At 36.1% G+C, this 20,271-nt stretch overlaps 1 protein-coding gene across 2 annotated transcripts in view; it reads left to right on the top strand.

Annotated features, from left to right (window-relative positions):
- Positions 1–20,271, top strand: part of pico — a 405,804-nt gene that overhangs the window by 65,793 nt on the left and 319,740 nt on the right. The gene's annotated exons all lie outside the window — the stretch shown is intronic.

Genomic DNA, 20,271 nt, shown 5'->3' with positions numbered 1-20,271 from the left:
AAAATTGATCCCATGGTATGCCAAATGTCTCAATTCCAGTGGGGGAAATGTTGACAAATAATGCAATAATTGCTGTACCTGTTTCAATAAATATTTCCATGCAATCGTGCTTTTCCTATAAACGGCCCCAGGGAAAATCACTTTCTGGACGGCCTCGTAATTGTGTTCGAGTGGCCAAAATTTGTAAAAGCACTTCTTTTGACATTATTAACATGGTGGAAGGAAAAACATTAACTTTTTTATCTGCCCCCATCAGAACGTTTGCTTGTGACTCTCAAGATCCATACACCTAAAAAGTGGGATCGGATCGACTGGATCGTATTCAAAACGATCTTAATGCGCTAAGCGCGTGATCGATCGTCATTTGTTTGATGTATAAGCTGTTTTATAAAATACCAACAGTGAGCGCAATTATGTATGTTGAAAAGGCGTGCTGTAACACATATTTTGTATTTTCCTGAATGCCATTATTGCCATTCTTCATCAGTTGCCAGAATATTAAGTTTTAATGCGCTTTATTAAGGAAACTTAACAATGTTTATAGCTAAGGCCTACAGAGTCATCAATATGACATGTTAACCAACATAACTACTTTTTTAACTTAAGCTTCCGCATTCAGATCGTTTTCAAAACGTACTGAAAATTGCAAGAAAACAGAGATCGGAGAGATCGCATTCAGTACGAAAAATGTATTCAAATCGATTTTAATACTACATGAAAACGTAGTAATTGAATGAGAATTTCAGGCTTCTTAATTAAAAACCGCCAACAATGACTCAGTCCTAATCTAAGTTCATCTAATCCAGAAGTTGTAGCCTAATGGCCGCAAAACCCATTACTATTTAACAAAAAATTTACAATCTAATCTAAGATTTCTACATTGTTGACTTGTGCAAAGGTCTTGTGATATACACGGTGTAATAAAGTGGTTCCGAAAGTGGGTATCGTGACCTCCCGGTGGGTCGTGTAAAGGAGCGAGACGATTTACAGAATAAAACAAAAAAGTCTTATTAACATATCTACAGAGAGATTATTATTTTTTGTTCCTACAGAATACATCTCTTATGGTAACAATTAATACTAGAGGAGAATGGCAGTTGACTTAATATAAAAAAAAAAAGTCAACATACATGCCCAATTGGGAATCAGGCCACAAAGGGGGAAAACACTGGAAGAGGAGGGATTCGATCCGGTGCCGTGGATTGGACTTCGGCGTAGCTCAATGGTGAGAGCGCTTGGTACGTAGAACCAGGAACCGGGTTCGATTCCCGGCGCCGGAGCGAATTTTTCTCCTGCAATATTAATTGTTACTTATTAACATATATTTAAACATAAACAACGTTGAATATAATTTTTTCCAGTAATTAGGCTTACTTACTTAGCCTATTTACTTACGGCTTTAAAGAACCCGAAGGTTCATTGCCGTCCTCACATAAGCCCACAATCGGTCCCTGTCCTGTGCAAGATTAATCCAGTCTCTATCATCATATCCCCCATTCCCTCAAATTCATTTTAATATTATACTCCCAATTACGTCTCGGCCTCCGTAAAGGTCTTTCTTCCTCCGGCCTCACAACTAGCACTCTTTGTGCATTTCTAGATTCACCTATACGTGCTACATGCCCTGCCCATCTCAAATTAAAAATAATTGAAGCGATAAATGTATCTGTTTTTGTGAAAGTAACGTCTCAAATCTGAACTCTGTATTCGATACACACACACATACTGATATTTTCAATTTCAAGGAGACTTATTTTGTTTTGATGACTACCACAGACTGGAAACTTATTTTGCATAACTACGAGTTTTAAATTCAGACAGTTGAACGCAACTATCAATAAACGGATTCATTATCTATCTGTGATTGTCATAATTATTTTTACTTTCTTCCGGAAAATACTCAAAAAGCTATTGTTTAAAATTGTGTAAACTTAATTGCATGTCAGCAAAAACAAAATCGGTACTCGTATTTTTCGAATGGTGTTATGTATCGGTACGGTAGTGAGGGTTTGCAATGAAATGTCTCGTCCAAAAATGAGTCGCCCCGTCAGAAAGATTGGGAACGACTGGCGAAACATTCATAATGGAGAAAAAAAATGGGCCTCATTCGAAGAATTCCAGGATTGGGCTAAAAATAAAAAAGCTACTTCTTCCTTGTCTTTTCTGATGCTTCTGGCATGAAACTTTTGAAATGTTTAGTATTTTTACATATACGACCCGGTCGGTATTAAAACCTAAGAAGTTCGCCGCCAAAATATATCGTTCTACTCGTAGATTAAGTGCTGAGAAAATTCATGTTGTTCGTTTCTAGTTTGTTAAAAATATTCTTCAAGGACAGCAGAGGCAGCAGCAGGACAGCCGATCGAAAAATAGATTTCAATTTAATTTTTATGCAGGTGTGAAGGAAATTCTTCATTTTGAAAATTAACAGAAGGTTGAGTGAGTTTGAAATCATTGACCTTAGCCTCATCGTTTTTGCTGAGACTCCAAGCCAGCGTTTTGCCTGCAGTAACGTGCATCCTTCAGACTAACCAGTTATTTAGGGCCGATAAGAGCCATTGATTAACACCAGGAAAAACTTGAGCTCATTAATTGTTTGTATACTAAGCTAGTGAGTTTGTGTGTTACAAGTCGTTATTATGTATCTTAAACGTGTTATTAAAGAATTGGTGGTTAATTTTGTAAGACTAGTACATGAATTACAGCGCACGTGTTGCTGTTTTGGAACAGGAAAAGTTGAATAGATCGGAGATATTGTCTTTCTATCGTATTAATTACCAGATACACTATTTATTCTTGGGATTTCCTTAATATATATGATTAGCAGTGAAAAGGTTGAAAACAAAATGCTTATAACGATTCGAAGAGGAAATAATAGTTATTCTAATGGAATTTACGTACAGTATATTTATTTAATTCATGGTAAAATAATGTGATGGACTTGAGAATAAATCATAAGAACTTTCGGTATTGTAAGTAGAGTCCTGCGTTTGGTTTCTTTGGGTACAAGTTAGGTGTACATGGATTATAGGCCTTGTAGCTTCGCTTGGAACAGAGAGCTCGTCTCCCCGCTTCGTTTCATGTGTTTATTTAAATCTGCTTATTCCTATAGGCACTGAGCACTGAGGATAGAATGTAGAATGTTTTATTTTCGCCGGGAGAGTTAAGGCGATAAGGTCTTCTCTCCTCCACACAAGCAGACTGTGTACAATAAAGACATACGTATTTAAATTTTGAATATTTACAGTACACTAAAAATACTCCAGCAATATTCTTCATTTAAGTTTTAACGAGTTTATATAATTTGAGATAAAACCTATACGAAAAAGTAATAACTTAATTTATGAGCTAGTGTAATTCAGTTCAGTCTATATGCAATATGTAAAGAATTATAATTAATTGAGGTGTTGTTCTTTATGGTTGTGAAACTTGGACTCTCACTTTGAGAGAGGAACATAGGTTAAGGGTGTTTGAGAATAAGGTGCTTAGGAAAATATTTGGGGCTAAGAGGGATGAAGTTACAGGAGAATGGGGAAAGTTGCACAACACAGAACTGCACGCATTGTATTCTTCACCTGACATAATTAGGAACATTAAATCCAGACGTTTGAGATGGGCAGGGCATGCAGCACGTATGGACGAATCCAGAAATGCATATAGAATGTTAGTTGGGAGGCCGGAGGGAAAAAAAAAACCTTTAGGGAGGCCGAGATGTAGATGGGAAGATAATATTAAAATGGATTTGGGGGAGGTGGGATGTGATGATAGAGACTGGATTAATCTTGCTCAGGATAGGGACCGATGGCAGGCTTATGTGAGGGCGGCAATGAACCTCCGGGTTCCTTAAAAGCCATTTGTAAGTAAGTAAGTAAGCTAGTCTGTTAAATGATGGGAATTAATTGAATAGTAGCTCACTAGAACTATAATATAGGGAGCAAAATATAATATAAAATATATTAATATAATGAGAATAATATTAATGTAATAAGATTTTGCCATTAGAGATTTTGTATTCTATAGTACTCGCGTACAAAATATGCTGTCACGTGGATTTAATAACAAAGTAAATTTTTATTTAAAGCCATCTTATGAACAACAGAAAATTATTCTCACAATACGTAAAACGCATCTAAATTATAGATAGCCTAGATCTACTTTTTTGTTTCACAATATATTTTTCACCCAATAAGTGAAAACCAATCTTCATTATTTTTCTACTGTTTACAGAGTTTTGAATATTTAAATTCAACTTTTTAAAATAAATAGGTTTATTTTATCAAAATGGAAATGAGTTTAGAAGTAAATAATATAAGTTATTGAAAGGATTGACATTTAAATATTCACATGTATCTTGGTTTGAGTCCTCATGGGAAATAAATTTTTTCATGGAATTTCGGCCAGTGTATGGGATCGGTGCCCACCCAGGATCGTGAAGCTACGATAGGTAGCGAGATCCGATTACGAAAGCCAGCTGGAGGATCATCATGCTATACCTGGTAAGGTTTATCTCGTCTCAGTAGCAATAAAACCAAGTCCCTTCAAATAAGGGTGGAGATTGTAGGAGGGTTGTAAATTTTCAAGATTCCTTTCAAAATCTTGTTATTGTACAGGCTGCCAGAACTCAGTTTCATGAAAGACAAACTCAGTACGGAACTACACAGTACGAAGAGAGATATTTTGTTATTTTATTTTGCGCTACAGAATGTATCAACTAGTTCCTTCCGCCACTGGATGGATGGACGGCACCGCTCCACTCCCCCATCGCCATAACAACACAGACGAAGTAAGACATATCTCCTTTCTCTCTCTTTTCACAGTGAGACGAGATACATCACACAGCCTTTAATCACACGATACCTTCGTTCTGGTTGAATGATCGTTCACCTCTGCTTCGACATGTAGACGTGAGACCAGCAGCCGGCTGTCCCTTAAAGGGCTGTAGCGCCACTGGTTATATGTAATGTAACGAAATTTCATATAAAAGTTAAGCTAGTAATTAAGATTGTATAATGAACATGCTTTATCTTTTTTCCTCACAGAGATACAGAGATCGTATTTGCTAATTTCAATTTAAAATTCGAATGTAAGTTCATATTAACAAAATTATTTCTTAGCTCAAGAGAGAAAATTCAGGCATAACAAAGGCACACAAGCGGCATGTCAATATTCATTTTTTGGCGAAAAGTCCGTGAAAGAAATTACAGCGTCCCAGTATCTTCTCTGTAATTTGTATAAAAAAGGAATAAGGTGAGAGCTGGATATAAGCCGCTTTATGCGCGCAGACCCCAGAATTAGTGGTTACCTGGGCGTAGTGTGCTGGGCGGGTGCAGGCTGTTCTTCACTCTTCTTGTTTTAATTCGAGGAATCGTTCAACTGTTATTTCCCACGCAAAGTGATCACTTGAGATTATACCAATCGAAGTTAAATACAGACGTCACACTGTCGCCATCGTGTCGATTTACAAGTAGTTACATAGTCGCGGGTTCGATTGAATGCATTAGATTTTATTGTGTACGAGGCGATGTTAAATTCTTAGCCTGCTAACGTGGACAATTTTTATTTATTCATTGTAATCACCCTTTAAATCTATATACTTAGTATAATTGTCATAGAGCAATTCTGAGTCTTAAAAAAAATGTTTTCTTGGTCTGGAAACCACTCTAGCACATTACTTACAACTGCTTCATTCGATGAAAACTTTTCTCCTGTCCTCTTTTTTTTTCCGGAAATAGTTGATCGTCTAGAGGGCTAAATCTGGCGAATATGGAGGATTCTCGATAAATTGAAAGCCAGTTCCAATTTTCTGCAACGCAATGAACAGTATACCTAGTGGGGTAAAAAATCAAGTAATCACTTTACACACTGCTATTCATTTTACGCACTGCCAAAGAGAATACAGTCCCGCGTCGTGGCGTCGCGGTCTAAGGCATCCCGCCTAGGACTCGCGTTACGGAATGCGCGCTGGTTTGAGTCCTCATGGGGGAAGAAATTTTCTCATGAAATTTCGGCCAGTGTATGGGACCGGTGCCCACCCAGCACCGTGATGCACTTGGGGAGCTACGATAGGTAGCGAAATCCGGTTGCGAATACCAGCTATAACGGCTGGGGGGATCATCGTGCTAACCACATGATACCTCCATTCTGGTTGGATGATCGTCCACCTCTGCTTCGGCATGTGGGCGTGAGGCCAGCAGCCGGCTAGGCTCTTCACGGGCTGTAGCGCCACGGAAAGAGAATACAATATTCAATGTACAAATTTCATTCAATAAGAAATTAATGCATTATCTCGACATTTCATGACGTAAATATTACACGTAACATAAATAAGTAACAAATTTAACATTCATATTTACATTTTAGCCCGTATTATTATGAAGTTACGTCTGTAGTACCGGTACTGATTGCAGTAAGATGTAGCATTCAAATTTTCTTAGCCGCTTTGTTGATTATAGCCGGTTTAGACGGCCATGAAATCGTGATCATGAATAAAACAGGCTTTAATTCCATGAATACTTATTTCTTATTGCCTCTAAGTTCAGACGGCCGTGAAATCGTGATTTTATAACCTCTCCAACATGAAGTATTTATTTAATGCAAATATGTGCTATCGTAGAAAAAAATTGTATGATGATACACATTCGTAAAGTTATCTTTTTGGCCCTAGTGTGTATGTGAAACTCGACTTCGCATCGTTTCCCAAACTTTACACTTGTGCCAATAAAGAACCTTTACGAACTTGTACCATAAATAACTATTTAATTCAGATACGAGTATAATAAAACGAAGCTTGAAAATACGAAGTCAATTCAAAGAAATTAAAAAATTACATAAACCGTCATAAATTACTGTATAGAGTTGAATAATTTCGAGGGAAAAATTGTCCCGAGGCCGGGTATCGAACCCGGGACCTTTGGTTAAACGTACCAACGCTTTACCAACTGAGCTACCCAGGAACTCTACCGCGCACAAAAGAATAAACATGTCAAACTAGCACCAGAACTCAACTCAGTTGGTTTTCAGCCATATTATAGCATTACTCGCGGTTGCCGACCTTGCCTACGCTTGGAACACAGTTCGACCAGTTTCGGCTGTTTTCCAATGAGCCTAACTGGAGGACTAACGATACAAGAAGCCTTGAAACTCTATTCTTTTTGTAATATTTTTCATATTTGAGGCGTTCAGCGTACAAATGACCAACCCACAAATTTTACATATTGAGTTTATTGCTATAAAGAACTCTTCATATTTTCCTCTTCAAAGTATAAATCGGCCTAATTATAATTCCTAGTTTGCCATGAGATTTCAGCACAATTTTCGTTTGTGTATCGCATTTCGCGTACTGTTACAAAGAGATAAAGTGGAAATATAATTTTGTGGGTTGGGCCATTTGTGCTCTGAGCGCCTCATTTATGCCGTTTCGTTAAGATACAAGTGTATAGAAATACTTGAAATTAAGATGAAATATGTAATGGACCCCAATTTCTAAGACATCGCCGTCGTTTCGAAACATAAGAGTACAGACTAACGTCTCCTCCATATTGGAATTCATCTTTCCTCCTCTTTATTGGTTGCCCAATGTCTCTTAATCTGTCAGTTCTTACGTAATTCCATATTATTTATCTGGAATTCTGTCTGCAGGCATATTCGTTAGGTGGTCATGCCAATTTTTCCCATATTTGTTTATCATTTGTGCAAGTGATACTCATCTGGTTTCGTATGTCTGTTTCTTTTATGAACTCTTTACGTGTAGCTGCCAAGCGTCTTAGTAGACGATTCCTGCAGTCAGTTTTGACTTAATTCAGGATCATAACATAAAACAGACACAACTATAGCTTTATGAAGTTTTAAAAGAGTTTCTTCCGTACCTCCTTTGTTAAAAAATGCTGTTATTTTGATTGTGTGTAGGAGAAATTTCTGGAGTTAATTTCTGCGTCATCCGTCTGCAAGTAGGAAATGATGAAATTCAAAACACATGACTTTGTAAATAATATTTTGTTATGTATATTAGATAATTTCTTTCTTTTTTGTTTAGAATGCATATTGTTGTTTATTGTGAGTAAAATAAATGTACAAAAATACAAAACCCTATTATTCCCTGAAGAAGTAAAAACTCGAGCTCAGGGAGTTATCTAAACACATACTTAACAAGAATAAAGATAATTATTTGGCACAAAGTGGGTTAAGAAGAAAACACTTAGGAATAGATTAACTTAAAAAAATAGAATTCAAATTTTAACAATTTAACTCATACAAATACATAGGTACATTTTAAACCAATATATTCTTTAAAAATTAAATTCCCAACGCTATTTTTGAATTTGCTGACACTAAAATTTTCCAAATTTGGGTATTTTTCAATTATTTTATTATATAACCTTGGAGCAAAGTAGGTACCATGGCTCAGAGCTGTGCTTGTGAAACACTTTGGTTCCTCTAGTCGTATAAAATCGGATCTTTTAGTTCCATATTTGACGAGTCCACTGCAAGAATGATGGATATCACTTTCTTGTCGAAAATGAACGAAGATTGTCAATGCATAGCTTAAGACATATAGAATGTACATACAGAGTTATATGGCATTAACACTGATAGTCATTGTCCAGTAATGATCGGAAAATCACAGTTAAGCTTTGAGCGCTAAGCATTTCAAACTTTCAATTGCTTCTCCCGCAAAATGCGTTCCAAATGACATCCATCATTCTTGCAGTGGACTCTTCATTTATGATGATACAATTTGAATTTATTGTGATTTCATGTATGAAGTTTAATAAGGCAATATAATAAATCTGTTTAATTTTCAGAATATTAAAATCTGTGAAGCCCACACCTATGGAGTAACGGTTAGCGCGTCTGACTGCGAAACCAGGTGGTCCGGGTTCGATTCCCTGTCGAGGCAAGTTACCGGGTTGAGGTTTTTCCCGGGGTTTTCCCTCAACGCAATATGAGCAAATGCTGCGTAACTTTCGGTGCTGGACCCCGGACTCACTTCACCGGCATTATCACCTCCATCTCATTCAGACGCTAAATAGCTTGAGATGTTGATAAAGCGTCGTAAAATAACCTACTAAAAAGTCCGTGAACAAAAGTTCGAATGAGTAATCAATTGGTTTATTGAGGCATATTTTAATTATTCCCTTCTGAACTAGTATTATCGGATTGATATTATAATTACAAGCATTTCCCCACCCATCAATTCCATACTGGAGAATGGATTGAAATAAAGCTAAATAAATTAGACGTAAAATATTAACTGATAAATATGACAGAAGTATGATATGTAAATAAATTGTTTTACGTAATCTATTGCACAAGTATGTAATATGTTTATTCCATCGTAAATACTGGTTGATTGTAATGCGTAAATACTTAACTTCTGAGGATTCGATTAATATGGGACTTTCACAGTTTTGAAAAGAACAATCAAAATAATGCATTTTGATGTTAAGAGAAGATTTACGAGATTTAAGACTACTGGACCTTAGTGAAAACGGTACAACAGTTTTGTATGTGTTTAAGGAAAGAGCGTTTGAATCAAACCACTCTTTATTTGCCTGTAGTCCATTACTCGCATTAGTACTGGGTGTTCAGTTCAAAATGTGGCATGGCTCGCTGTATGCCGTCATGTGGCTAGCCGATGAGCCTAGAGAATTCAATCTTCCTACACTTCCGCAGAGGTGTATAACCGATGAGGCAGAGAAGTTGCCTAGCAAGTACGGCGTTCATTCTGAAGAGTACGTACCGATACGTACGGTAACGCCGGTAGTGGCAGGAATGTGAACTGTTTGGAAATACGTACTGTCGGGATATGGGAAGAGGGTTAAGACGATTACTTACGTATTTGTTGACATTAACTTCGACGGTCAACATGGACACGGAGCATTTGATTTGTGTTGTGGAATGTTACCGTACGCAACCGATGATAACAAATACCCTGCGTACGACTTGCCGGCGCAAAACACAGTTCGAAAGAGGTTATGGTAGCACACAGACCATACAGACCGCCATCTGTTGCTACGACGTTCAAGTTATACCGTACACGTTCTCAAGTTCAGATTGAAGAACTCCTTAAATAATAGGCAACTTCTCTAACATATAAGCTGAAACTCGCTTCAAATCGGTGACCCAACAACAGTGACGTGATGACACACTTTGAAATGAACATCCAGTATAAGTGCTTTTCCAAGATTTTTTTATCAAAAAGAATTACAATATCTTCCGCATATGAATATATAACCCAATTATATGTGTGTAAATCAGTCAATATCAAATAATTGATATAAATCAAGAATAAAATTGGACTAAGAACAGAATGAATGAACATTACCTGCAATTGTATAAATAAAATTGCGACATTTGTATTGATTTGGACAGCAACTCCGTAATTAATAAGATGTTTAGACCTAAGTATGAAAAATATGTATCCTGATAATGATAACGAATGACTAGCACTTCATTGTGCAATATTTTTACTCACGACGTGTAGTAATAAAGATGGGTAAGCCTACTCTTTATTGTGAAAATGTACTCTTCAAGTAAATTCGCATGTAGAAGCTCATTTTATTTCAAGGAAAATAAATTATGTTTTCCTTGCCGTGCAGTATCTCTAAATTGTCTAGTACCTCCGAAAAAAAAAACTTACCCCTCTCGAGACCTGTTTCCAATTTCTCTTGCCGGGAAACAAATAACGCATGTCATAAATGTCGACGGTCGTAATACATGGACGAGAACACTTGAAGGTCGCGTTGATGTATTTGTATCGCATGTTTTCACGCCCGTGCCTCGTGCACCATAGAGGCGACACTGCCGCGACACTTGTACAACCATTCATATACTTTATTTATTAGGAGGTTGCTTTTGTGTAATTCTATAGCACTGTAAAACAGCAAGGTCAGATTGAATCCTGGAACCTACCCCTGCAGAAGAGAATAGATTTTATTACTTTTTCAATTTTTTTCCTTCCTAGCGTCCATCCACAATAATTCATCTACTTTATTGCTCTTTTGTGTTTTTATAACCCAGTATGTCTGTGTACGTATTATCGGTTGTGTTGAAAGGACCTTCAAATGCACTATTATTTTCGCCCTTGACCCGAGTTGAAATCCTTTCGAGTAGAGAGGGTGTTTCATGACGATGATAAGAGGAAAGGGAGGTGTGGAAAGAGCAGATGAATGAAGAGGGAGGTTTGTGGGAAGCGGGAAATGAGTTTGGTGTAATGGGTGTGAGGAAGACGGGAAAGAGTGAAGAATAGGACGGACTGAGACGAAGAGTCTAAAACAAAAAAGAATTAAAATGGTCATTTTTTGATCATAAATATCGCTCTTGATCCAAAGCGTCATATGCCTGAGACTAGCGATATGCAATGAATGCTGTGTCGAGTTTTCATGGAGGAAGAAATTTTCTCAAGAAATTTCGGCCAGTGTATGAGACTGGTGCACCTCCAGCATTGTGCTGAATATTGTTGAGAATTATGAGTATGTGTCTTAAAACCCCTAAATGCCGAAATATGCACTCGTATATGCTCTAAAAGCTGAAGAGGCGACAAACTTACTATAGTATAGGCTCCCACAAAACAAAACATTGTAGTCCCGTCGCTCTTATTTCCGGCAGCCAATCACGTTGCAGGTCGGCTACATTTAAACGTGTGCGTCTTGTGATTCGCTGATGAAGATAAAGAAGGCTCGATAAATACTTAATATAATCGCCCGCCATTTTGGCTCTTTCGTTGGCGTTCGCAGAAAGCACACGAGGACGTTATTTGCCGCTCAATTATTTGCTGAATTACAGTGCGTTTGATTTATTATCATAGGAGCTACGACATGATAATGTTTAACGGTGTGGCAAATAGATCCCTCGTCCGGTAGCTCGGCAACGAAAGAACAAAAATGGCGAACGATACTACCTACCTAGACTTTATAGAGCCTTAACTTTCTAAGACGTAAGCAAAGAGGAGGAGTCACGCCGGGAATAACAGCGCCGCGACTATAGCTACATAATGGAAAATATTCTAATTATTTGGCTTAAAGAAAAATACAATCACTGTAATAATTTCTTAGTTAATGTCTTATTGGCTGTTGCTAATTTAATTAAAACAGTTTTCCTACAGACAATTCATTTTCTTTCATGGATGTCTGAAACTTTGTGCCACAGTAATCTTTTCTGTGACTATTACACTTTTACTAGGCTACGTCATACTACTGTTGACCAATAAAACGGTACGAAAGGACGTCTTTCAACCAATCATGGTTGCTTATCACACAATTTTGTCGCTTCCCTAGCATTTGTTTGTTTTTATCACTACCCTAGCATTTGTTTCTTTGTTTGCCAACATTTCAAACAGCAAATTCTTTACGGTACTATAAAACATGCTTTGCGGTCGTAATTTGTTTCCCGAATAGATAGTCGACTGAAAATGGCGGCTCCGTTCAAACATTTTGATGAAGATAACATTAGTGAAATAGAATTTTAGTAAGACAATTAATATCTATTTTATTGTATTAGAGTACTTTTTTCCTTCTAATCTTTATATACTTTCTTCTGTTTCTATCACATCCCTACCATTTGTTTCTTTGTCTGCCAACATTTCAAACAGCAAATTCTTTACGGTGCTATCTGAGAAGATAAAAATAGGGTACTATAAAACATGGTTTGCGATCGTCATTTATTTACAGCACAGACAATCAACTGTAAATGGCGGCTCCATTCAAACGTTTTCATGAAGTTAACATTAGTGAAATAAAATTTCAGTAAGTCAATTAATATTTTATTGTATTAGAATACTTTATTTCTTCTAATCGTGTAATAGTAAATTAAATCCCACTAGAGTTTTGATTTTCTCTAGATAAATCAAAACCTTTAGTGAAATTACTGTTGATAGTTTTAAAGACGACGTGCGTCCAACTACAGTACCCAATAGCAACCTTCTCCCCTGCTCCAGAATTGTTCAGTATACAGGGTGTAACAACTTTAATGTTTAGAATTTCTGGAACATGTTCCCTGACACATTCTACGTTGATTAAACCTAACATACCTATATCCGAAATTAAGAGGTTACAGAGATAACAGAGCTGGAAAAAATAGAACTTCTTGCAGCTCCAAGCATTATACCGTTTATACAAGGCCTATTTTATGGCATTACTAAGTAGAGATACATAAGAAACATTTGAAAAGCAGTGAATGAAGGAAATTTTCCTTTTAAGAGAAATTAAATTAAAATTGTTTAGGTTGCTAAGGAAACGAAACAGACAACAGTTTAAAATAACAGTTGTGAGAAAAATAAACCGTATTGTGACTAGTCTTTTTATTGAGTTTTGACCATTAAAACATGCCTTTTGTGTACACACATTAGGAATACGCCGACATAGTTTATGTGTATGGACTGTGTGATTTCAATGCAACAGCAGCTGTTTTGGCATATCAAGCACGGTTCCCAAATTGTAGGATTCCTAGTGCACAGGTATTTTCACGTGCCTATTGGCAAATTTCAAGAAGTACAGTGTTTGGAATCTTAAGGACATTTTTTTTCAACTTTGCACTGCTTCTTTCATACTCACAAGTAGTCGATATTAAAATGTAATATGGTACTAATAAAAATAATGACATAGACATGTCACTTTCGGAAATTGGTGTTACTTCTTTCAGTATTCAGCGATAAAATTAAACTAAAAAATTTAACTTTGGGGTACAAATACTCCAAACCTATAGAACTTTGGATATAGGTATGTTAGGTTTAATCGACGTAGAACGTGTCAGGGAACATGTTCCAGAAATTCTAAACATTAAAATTGTTACACCCTGTATAACTGTAAGAGAGTGTATCTCAGTTAGCATATTTAATAATCATTTACTGATTAAACAAATTATCAGATTTTGTCTTATTTAAACTGTTTTATAAGGCATAATGTTAAACAAACCCATGGGCTTCAGTCTCTTAACCCCGTTTCATATAGTCTATGTAACTTCTCGCGTATTGATAACGAGGTCACATATTTGATTCTGTTGTATAAAGATATATGTATAGTAGCTTTAGAGGCGGAAGCAGGAGACCGTTGGCCCCGGCAGATACTTGAGACGGGAGAAGGCAGGAAGTGCATTTACCGGACACACAGTGGCCATTAAACGGTGGGAGGGGGGCTAATTGTGGCCTCTAGGATGCGTATCAATTAAAACGGATAATGCTATGTGGCAGGGGTGTTGAAACACACAGACTGTGTCCATAATAATTTATATTCTCCTCGTCGTGGATATTGTGTTATAGTTCTCGCTTTTTATTATATGGAATGCCGTATTTCATCGCGTTAATACAAATAGAAGTATACAGCAGACGCAATATTTCGTAGATGCGCGGGGAAAAGGGGATAAATCACTGTAAGTAAACTTTTGGGAAATCGAAAAACAAATTGAATCGGTCAAGTCAAGAACTGCCTAAGTGCAGTCCACCAAATTTTCGGGAGGGAAAAAAACTGTGCTTCTCTGAAACGAACATATGAAAATATCTGGAAAAAAAAAATCATAGAGGTTTTCTATTACATCCTCAATTCTGTTATTTAATTAGTTTTATGCTCGAACATGCCGAAATGTAGTAATTATATACCTGGTAGCAGTCCTTTAATGCATGTCATTGAAGTACACCTATTCATTAAAGTTCAGGTTTTCGATTATTTTCGGATATGCAATCGAAAGACGAGGGAAACGTCACGGAGGCTGGAAATCCAATACTGTCGCAGAAGGTTATGTTCTGTTACTATAATAATTAACGTTAATTGAAAAGAATATTCAAATAAATTCAATTTGTCATCTTGTTTTTCAATTCTAAATCAATTTCCAGGTTACATCTGCATTACATCAAGATCAATGACATTATTGTTCCTCGGAAAAAATCAATACTTCCGCGTCTGCGCACATCTCACAATTCAAGAGCTATGAACACAGTCACTTCCGATCTTCTGTCAGATACAAATAAAATGTATACTTCTGAATAATTTAAAGTTAGAAATATGGTCGAGCATAAAAAGTCGTATGAAACTTGCCTATAATGGTAATTAAGACGCTCGTATGAAAATTATGAAACTCGCTTGCGCTCGTTTCATAAACAAACATACTTGCGTCTTAATTACTATCATTATAGGCTCGTTGCATAATGTACTATTGTTTTTAGCCATACACATTCCATAAAAAATATTGGATTTATTGAACTTGGTCATTTCTTGACTTGAGAATAGCACTTGGCCATTTCTTGGCTTGAGGTGTATTAGCTTTCAATCCATGAAGAGATATTAGGAACTTTTATATTTACTTACAAATGCCTTTTAAGGGACCCGCATGTTCATTGCCGCCCTCGCATAAGCCCGCCATCGGTCCCTATCTTGTGCAAGATTAATCTATTCTCTATCGTCATATCCCTGAATAAGCAGTCGTGGGCAGCCGATAGGGGTGGTCCTCCAGCTGGGGGTTGGGCGAAGGGCTAACAACCCATCACCGTAAACACAGCTTGTTACGAATCCCTACACTAAGGAAATTTTATATCTTCGAAAAATATCCAATGCATTAGGTTTGAATTATTTTGATTGGGATTACTTCTGCTCACTACTATTCAAATTGTATTTTTAAAGTTAATTTATTCCTATAATTTTTTTTTCTTGACCCACTTTGTGTCAAATAATTATCTCTGTATTAAGTATGTGTTTAGATAACTCCCTGAGCAAGAGTTTTTACTCCTTCAGGGAAGAATTAAGACTTATTTTTGTACATGTTATTCTGTGCGAGATCGTGCGTATTTGCTTGGTTTCCGCACAAAACCAATCCGCGGAAAGTATAAAATTCCACATTCAATATTCCCAACCTAACACACATAACAATTTCCCTCTTCTTACCGCTTAAGTGACATATTGATTTTACTGCTTTAGCTTTTAACATATTATTTTTAGAGACGTTCAATATAGTAATAATTATAAATTGGAAACTTACCACTACAATTTCACCTAAATTGGACTGTTAATTATTGTTTTTAAATATTTGCAAAAATTAAGTAAACTCTACAACACCACAAAAGTTACTGCATTTGTAATGCAAGTAACATTAAGGAAGCCATGAAAAAATCAACTAGATTCCAGATGCCGATGTTATTACTGCAGTATGTTATATAAATAATATTGTTAAAATATTAGAATGAAAAATAAATCATTACATAACCTTACCGTTTGTTTTAAGTTCGCATTTATAGACTGGGGGGGGGGGGGAAGACAGACGTATATCATGGCCTGCTGGAGTATAGTAAACACAGAAAACATTTTAAAGCAACAATGTTGAAGATAGATATTTTTGTTTTGCAAATTTGCCGTCATTGAACAGAAACCAAGATGGAGATTTCATTGCAACTAATTAGAAATTTACTCTTTCAAGTATGTAATAAACGATCTTCGCACAAAATAATGTACGATACACGAGCGGTATGTTTTCTTTCAATTCTCGGAAATTAAAAAAGTTCAACTACGTTTCGCTTTTTCAAACTTTTCCTCGAACATGAAAACTTCAACATACCGCTCTTGTAACGCATATTACTATTACAAACAATAAACAACAACAATAAAATAATTTTTAACACATTTGTAATTCAATTTTGAATCATAACTGTTGGGATATTTTCAAGAACAAGACAGTCCATAATCAGTTAAGTTTATAATTATGTATAGCAATCCATTAGCCCTATGCAATGTTTTTTAAAGCTTTCATGAATTTGTGAATTATTGTAGCATGATTTTTGACATCAAGCGGTTCAATTACACCCACAATTAAAGGACGACATAATAATAGTGCAAGTTTATATGATTCCTTGAAGGGTTATAATAATTTTTGGACCAGTATGCAATATGAATGAATAATTTTTTTAATAAAATATATTATCGACTTCACTGAAAATGATAATTAACAGTAGCAGTATTTTATTTCAACTGCAGAAGCTATTTAGCATCGAAGTTCAACGTGATCGAGAAATGACCAATGAATTTGGCTTGGAACGCTCAAGCTGTGAGTGTTTTTACGTGCCTTGGTTCTAAGACACGAGTCTCCCAGTTTCCCTCGCCATTTAAAATGCACCACCCCCAGCCGGGCTTGAAGCCACGAACCTCTGCTTCAACTGTCGATATGGTAAAGAGAAGTCCACCGAGGACTACATTAATTGCCTGTACTATCTCTCTTTTCGCAGTTGAGATTGTTGGTAAACAGTACAAATATCTGATACTATAAATAATCATGAATTAGGCATAAGCATATGTTCGGTTAAGTGTTCTTGTAACCACAGTATTTTATTCTAATCAAAGTTTGGATTATTTATTTCTATCATAGTACTAACTTTCTTGTAGGATGTAATGTGTGTTGTAATCGGTGTAAGAAGTAGGGATCGATGAGCTGGTCGCCAAAATTTAGTCATGACTTGGAAATTCCCTTGAATAAGTTTTGGGCCCTCTCCAAGTGCGAAGATACAGGTAAGGTCCGAGGAGCAATGATACGAAAATGGATCCGGAATGTGCGAGCTTCGACTGTGAAGATGGGTTTTAATGGTTTACTCAATTGAGCTTTTGTGAGCATTATACATTATAATTGAGATGCTTCTGCATACTAATTCCGTTAACAGGGTTAGGAATAGTTTATAAATACGATCTTTTGTGCGTCCCTAGAACCGTTTCAGCCAATTGAAGAGTTGTCAGATTTCCTGACCATAAATAGTTACAAACTCTCATCTTGCAGATGTTGTACTTGGCACTCAAAAGATTGACCCATAGAGCAACGCTATATTAAAACTGTGTTTTGTTTTCAAGTCGTTAGACACGAGATATCACAGTTGATAGTACTTTTATCACTCGTGGCAGGCAATTGAATTGAACGGCTTGACATTTGCCGTTGTTGCATGGAAGTCGTGACCACGTGCGGTTTGGTTATTAATAAACACACCTCGTGTCGGGGAACAATTGACTGCTGGAAGAGCGGGGATGCTGCCGAGTGTCATGGACGCAGATTTCTCAACAGTGAAGGGGCTTGTTGAGTATTTCTTTTTTACTCTCCTGCAGTCTGGAAGACGGCTGCGAAGTTTCCATATTATTAGTATTATTATTATTATTATTATTATTATTATTATTATTATTATTATTATTATTATTATTGCTGTTGTTGTTGTTGCTTTAATTTCAGATATCCATCGTTTTTGATACGTTAACGAATGACTGAATTCATGGAATTAACGAGAGTATATGACATTGACGAATGACAATGGATGAAATTAACGAATGACTGAATGGATGAAATTAACGATTGATAGAGTGAATGAAATTAAGGAATGACTTGAGTGGATTAAATTAACGAACGACTTGAGTGGATTAAATTAACGAACGACTTGAGTGTATTAAATTAACGAACGACTTGAATGGATTAAATTAACGAACAACTTGATTGGATTAAATTAACGAACGACTCGAGTGGATTAAATTAACGGACGAGTTGAGTGGATTAAATTAATGAAATATTGAGTGAAATTAACGATTGAGAGTTTGGATAAATTTGACGAATGATTGAGTGGATGAAATTAGCAAGTGATTAAGTGGATAAATTTGATGAATGAGTAAGTGAATAAAATTAATGAATGCGTAAGTAGATAAAATTGACGAATGATTGAGTGGATGAAATTAACGAACGACTGGAGTGGATTAAATTAACGAATGACTTGAGTGGATTAAATTAACGAACGACTTGAGTGGATTAAATTAACGAACGACGACTTGAGTGGATTAAATTAACGAATGATTTGAGTGGATTAAATTAACAAATGACTTGAGTGGATTAAATTAACGAATGACTTGAGTGGATTAAATTAACGAATGACTTGAGTGGATTAAATTAACAAATTACTTGAGTGGATTAAATTAACAAATTACTTGAGTGGATTAAATTAACAAATGACTTGAGTGGATTAAATTAACGAATGACTTGAGTGGATTAAATTAACGAATGACTTGAGTGGATTAAATTAACGAATGACTTGAGTGGATTTAATTAACGAATGACTTGAGTAGATTAAATTAATGAAATACGGAGTGAAATTAACGAATGAGAGTGTGGATAAATTTGACGAATGTTTGAATTGGTGAAATTAGGAAGTGAATGTCTGTATAAATTTGACGAATGAGTGAGTGGATAAAATTAACGAATGAGTAAGTGGATAAATTTAGGAAATGAGTCTGTGGATAAATGTGACGAATGAGTAAGTGGATGAAATTAACGAATGTGTGCGGGAGAAATTAAATTCTGAATGTGTGGACGAAATGAACGAATGAAGCGAATGAAATTAATGAACCAAAGAAATAGTTTAATGAACGAGTCGATGAAAGAAAGACATTAATCGATACAGAGTCTTAATGCATTGCCAGTGAATACATAGACGCATTTAGTAACCCCTGTTTCAGAATTTATTATGGAGACAGGTATAATATTTGTTTTGTTTACTATCATAAATTTAGAAACAAACATGGCTGGCAGTGGTAGAGCGTTTATATCTAGTTCACAGCGCCGAGAACATGTAGTCTTGCACTCTGTTGGTGTGACGTGGGATTCTGTTGCATGGCAACACATGTGGACTTTGATCACACATAGTCTGTTAATGACTTTTGCACGTGGAGACAAGATGTCTGGCCTTGTAGTTCCGAGATGACATGGCAGGCTGGAGCAATAGTTCACTTCTGCCAGCACTGCGCCGTGATCGGAAGGTCGTAGCTTATATCTATTGGCCATCGTTCATCTTTCCCATTTTTGAGGTATTCAATTGAACTATAACACATTTATCGCAACTTATTATGCTAATGGAAAATTATATACAGTGGAAGATTTTCAGTGGAAATTTTATCGTCCAGCTGTTTCTCGCCCCACCAACTTCCCTTCTTTGTAGGCAGATGTTTCTGAACTGCGACGTCTCGATTGAGAATATAGAGACATCTGATTAATAAAGTGGAGAACAAAGAGAATATGAGATAGCATAGTAAATTGATAGATTTCATTTTATCCAGAAGTAATAGTGGTTCGCTTCTCTGAACAAAAAGGAAATGTAATTAAGAGTGAACTTGTGTCCATTGTGCTAGCCATATAGTTTTATTTAAACACTCGAATTAATTTCTTGGATTTGCAGAAAGTTTTTATATGCCTACTGTTAATCACAAGATACATGCAGAAAAATGATATCTAGCAGGAATTTTTATTTATTTTTTAATATTTATTGGTTTATTTTACGAC

This window comes from Periplaneta americana, chromosome 13 (assembly GCF_040183065.1).
Source record: "Periplaneta americana isolate PAMFEO1 chromosome 13, P.americana_PAMFEO1_priV1, whole genome shotgun sequence".
NCBI lineage: Eukaryota > Metazoa > Arthropoda > Insecta > Blattodea > Blattidae > Periplaneta > Periplaneta americana.
This window is presented reverse-complemented; position numbering and strand designations above follow the sequence as displayed.